Here is a 5,237-nt window from a genome sequence, read left to right as displayed (position 1 = left end):
ATGATACCAACCCATCCACCACCACTCTCTGGGTGCAACCCCCAAGCCAATTTGCCACGCACTGGACTGTGAAAACATCTAAGTCACAGCCTCTTAATTTATGTATGAGAATAGGGTGAGATACTGTATTGAAGGCCTTCCTAAAATCTATCTAGTCATAATGGAGTGACATGATTCCTGAATCTGAAAGGTCTTCTTTATGAAAAAAACACACCCATCTCAATACACGTTGTGCAGAGGTGGCCTTGTATTTACAGCTGAACTGTATGCCCACAAAAAAGTATTAAAAAATACTTCCCAAACACAAGTTCCTGGTTGCATTAGACAGAAATAAAGGTTTATTAGAGAATTTATTCACCAAAAGGTAGATTATTGTGCATGGTACAGTTTAACTCAAATATCAATGATTGAACCCATACAGCATTGCAGATGGAAACGGCATAGAGTCTGATAGGCAGGAAGGTGGCCTGTCTCAACAGCTGTGATGGGTTCCTAGGGACAGATTGCAGAAGCAGTCCTAAGTAACTGTTAGGAGCTTTTCTCCTTGTTCTTTGTTCAGGCATGCAGACAATATAGACAACACACTTTAACTTTCTCTCTGAACAATGCTGAGCTGGAGGATCATTGGTATCTCTGGTTAGGATTTTCTTCCATACCCTGTTGAGAGATGGAGGGCACCATTCATTAATTTAGCAATGCAATAAAACCACATTGACAAAAAAAAATCTGACAAAAAAATGGAATTGGGGAAATTGGTAGGTTGGTTGTCAATATTCTAGAAACTTACAAAAGTATTCCAGAACTAAGAAAAAATGGTATTTTGGGGTTGGTCTTGAGAGCATGAAAGAGCTGGAAAAAAGTTGTAATTGTACTTAAGTGTTGGTTCGGCAAAACTATGCTGCATGGTATTCATTTACACCGTCTATTAAAATAAAAAGGAGCCAAATATGCACATCTAAGGGGACAGATTGATTCTTGGTTTTCATAGCATAGGAATATGAATGCATTTTATTTTAGAAAACAACCCATAAATCCACCATGCATTGAAGCATCTTCAAAAGATTTTGTCTTAGCCTCACTTTTCTTCTCCCCAGGGCTCCCCCTCCCTGTCCTCTGCCTGCATTTGCCTGTTTTTCCTGTTACCTTTTGTTTCTTCTCCCTCTGTTTTGTCTCAGAAAAGCCCCCTCCCCTATTCATCTTGCCCCTGGATCAGCCGAATCCAAATTCAAAGCAAATACTAGCTGCTTCACACAGGCTTAATATTTATCCTATAAGAGACTAAGCAAATAAGGGCCCGTGTGGGTAAAACAGAATCTGTTTGGGTCAAAGTCATTTTGGGGAAGGATGATAAAAAAAGACCCCGTGTGTAATACTGATGGAGTGCTGGCTGGGAATCTGCTTACAGGCCCAGATTTGTATAGAGGACACTGTAATGTAATTATTATTGGGAATTCTGTAATTATAGCAGCTTCTAATGTCCCAGATATGAGAATAAATGTTATTTATAATGGCAGGGCCGATGAGAGTTTGTTTTATGCTTGCTTTTGTATGGAACAAGGACATTAGAGAAGGGCTAGTTACAGAAAATAACTTTGGATTAGGTAATCATGGGTTGATTCACTTGTCTTAAATAGGTCTATAATGAAGATGTTGGATTTCAAAAGGGCACAACTTGATAATTTAACAGAACTTCTTAGTAAAATCACATGGGCTGAGGAGTTCAGGGGCTGAAATGTAGAAGACGCCTGGAGTTCCTTCAAGTCCAAGAGCTAAAATTATTAGGAGTCTATTTCCAAAGCAAGAAGGAAAATTGTAGGAAGGGATGTAATATCTAACCAGATGCATAATCACAACAAGGAGCATATTAAGAATAAACAGAGAACTAGACTATATACAATAGGAAAAAGATTGATCAGCAAAGAAAGCTATATTTTATGAGTCAAGTCATGCAAGAATAAAGTGAGAAATGTCAAAAGTTAAGCTAAATGTAATCTTCTTGCAAAGGATAGCAAATCCCCCCTCCTCCTCCCCCGGGTCCAAAGATTCTTCAATCATTCAAATGAGAAGAGAACAAGAAAACAGAGATTGACAGGAACAGGGATGAAATGAAGATTAAAGAGAATCTGGAATGGCCCTCAAGCTAAATGAATGTGTCAGCTTAGTTTTCTGTGAGGAAAATAATGTTCACAAAATGGGGCAAATACAGATTGGATAATGAGAGCAAGGGCATAGAAATGAACCTCAGCCAAGGTGGAAGGAAATTTCAAGGAGCTTAACGCCCTCGGAAAGAACTGGCATGTGAAATGATAGGTTCAGTAGCAAGCATCAGATTGATGCCAGTCAGGCTACCTTAACAGTATGTGAGTAGGCTTTGCAGAATTCATTTTATAAAATATATTCTCAATAGCAAAAATCAATGTTTATTTAAGCATTTATTTTGATTTTTATCCATTTAAATTTTCAGGATTGTACAGAACTGGGGAATTTTTTTATTTTTATTCATTTAAATTTTTCAGGATTGCATGAAATTAGGGGTGTAAGGTGATTTAGTAATGACAGTATACTGTAAACAGCTTTATAAAATTATGTCAAATTATGAAAAATAAACATCCATGAATGACTACATCATACCAGTTTCATATGTAACCCGGGCGGTACTCCAAGAGGTACCCCCTCTGCAATTGAAGGGATCAGACCAGGTGTAGAAGCGCTGTGGGAGGTGTAGGGACCCTCCTCCCCGTATAGAGCAGAGCCAGATCACTAATGGGGACTTAACCATATACCTTTTAATGAGAGAACAGTACTGGGAACATAACTAGTATAAACCAGGGGGTATAGGGGACACTACAATGCCCCAGTGGGGCAGTATTCAATAAAGGTTAGACAGTTGTTTTAAAAAAAGCCCCCACTCACCGGCTTTTTGAAGCTCTCTCAGAAAAGATTTAGAGAGCTTTGATCATTCATGTAGTGCCCGCTGGATACAGCAGGGAGCTGGACCCAGACTCCATGCTGGTAAGTACGGAGCAGGAGAGGGAAGGCTGAAGGAGGGGGAAGGGGACAATGGGGGACCCCTGCTAAGGCCCATTCCCTGCCTGCTCCCCCAGCCCCCATGATCACCCCCAACCCTGCCCGCTCTCCCAGCCCCCCCATGGCTGCCCTACTTGCCCTAACTCTCAGTTGTTTTAAAAAAAAGCCCCCAATCACCGGCTGCTGCCAGGTGGGGGGGCAATCCCTGCTGCCCTCCACTACCTCTGCCTGGCAGCAGTCGGTGATTGGGGTTTTTTTTTTGCAAAGAGCCAGGAAATGGGGCCAGGCGGGCCTCGGAAAGCGTCCCTCAAATCAGTCAAATCCAAATCCAAACCAAATACTAGCAGCTTCAAACACGCTTACAATACATCGGTCCAATATCAGATCAGTACCGATATAAAGACAACTGTTTTCTGTTCCTTTTAACTAGTGCAAGGGTTTTCAACATGTTTTGGCCAGGGTACCCCTGGTGCCCTGTTGGGAACCAGGGCTTCGCCTGGCAGCCGGTCGATGAGCGGGGCGGAGACAGTCCCCTGTGCAGCACGCAGCAGCGAAATGCAGTAGTGCTGCCAGGTTCTCCGTGACACTGTCGCATACACCCTGGGACCTAACCAAGTACCCCCAGTCATACGCGTAACCCCCATTCAATACCCCAAAACTAGTGGATATCCATGCTATCACATCTTTGTGTCTGCAGGTCAAAGACATGCTCTGGAATGTGCCATATTTAATGTAAGACTAGCTTCCCTCAACTTCCTCTTCCCCTTCCTATAGGTATTCATTGTTTATTTGACAGAAACGTTATTCTAGTCCCAAGATTTAGCTAGTCATATTGGAGTGACATGATTCCTGAATCTGAAAGGTCTTTTTTATGGAAAAAACAAATGCATCCCAATACATGTTATGGGGGAAGGTGGCTTGGTATTTACAGCTGAACTGTATGCAGACAAAAAAGCATAAAAAAATACTTCCCAAACACAGGTTCCTGGTTGCATTAGACAGAAATAAAGTTTTATTAGAGACTTTTTTCACCAAAAGGTAGATTATTGTGCATGGTACAGTTTAATTCAAATATCAGTGATTGAACCCATAGAGCATTGCAGATAGAAACGGCATAAAGTATGACAGGCAGGAAGGTGGCCCATCTCAACAGCTGTGATGGGCCTCTTGGGACAGATTGCAGTAGCAGTAATAAGTAACGCTTCGGAGCTTTTCTCCTTATTCTTTGTTCAGACATGCAGAGAGCAACATGCTTTAACTTTCTCTCTGAACAATACTGAACTCGAGGATCATTGGTATCTCTAGTTAGGATTTTATTCCATACCCTGTTGAGAGATGGAAGGCACCATTCATTAGTTTAGCAATACAATAAAACCACATTGACAATAGAATGCAACCCATGAATCCACCGTGCGTTGAAGCATCTTCAAAAGATTTTGTCTTAGCCTCACTTTTCTTCTCCCCAGGGCTCCCCCTCCCTGTCCTCTGCCTGCCTTTGCCTACTTTTTCCTATTACCTTTCATTTCTTCTCCCTCCATTTTGCTTCAGACAAGCCCCCTCCCCCATTCATCTTTCATCCGAGGTCCATTTTTCATACTCTACGTCTTGGCTTGCAGTGGCATCAGGAACAACTGGGAGTCAAAGAGCACTCCCAAATTGAATACACCCCCCATAACAGCTGTAGAAACCTCCCTTCCGTGTCCTAAAGATCCCAACTGACCATTGTAACAAAGACCATGTTCAGACTGAAATTCCACCAGATGGGTTTCCAGGATACCCAGTTAATGGCAGAGTACCGATTTAAATTTGGAATTAAGAGTAAATCAGCTGTCTATAAATCATACTGCAACCCAAATGATCTCAAGGTTTTCCTCCCAGTCTCTCATTCCAATTGACAAAGAAAGGGGTAAAATAGAGACATGAAGAGTTCCCTGCCGGTGATTCTTCCAGCCCAATGAGTTAATTGGTATATGGCCAAATTTAATCAGAAAGGGACAAAAGACACACTTGAACAGTATAATAACCCTTACCATGGCTTTCTCCACCGCTCTTGCAAGGCTGGGATTAAGAAGATGAGGAGATGCCGTGGGAAGATGAAGAGTAGGAGTGGGAAAATCCACCACCACACCCTGAAATTCCAACTCCTCCTCCACCACCTCCTCCTATTCCTCCACCTGAAATAACACAGGAGCCACCACCTCCACTACCAC

General features: G+C 42.1%; 1 long non-coding RNA gene across 1 annotated transcript; it reads right to left on the bottom strand.

The window, feature by feature from the left end:
* Positions 1–308: 308 nt before the first annotated feature.
* On the bottom strand, positions 309–5,225 carry LOC109290263. The gene is made up of 2 exons (XR_002095562.1): positions 5,058–5,225; positions 309–657 (listed from the first exon to the last, which is right to left on the bottom strand). It is a non-coding gene; the product is annotated as an uncharacterized LOC109290263 (long non-coding RNA).
* Positions 5,226–5,237: the final 12 nt, after the last annotated feature.

Source organism: Gavialis gangeticus, unplaced genomic scaffold (assembly GCF_001723915.1).
Source record: "Gavialis gangeticus isolate Ggan-Ray unplaced genomic scaffold, GavGan_comp1, whole genome shotgun sequence".
NCBI lineage: Eukaryota > Metazoa > Chordata > Crocodylia > Gavialidae > Gavialis > Gavialis gangeticus.
This window is presented reverse-complemented; position numbering and strand designations above follow the sequence as displayed.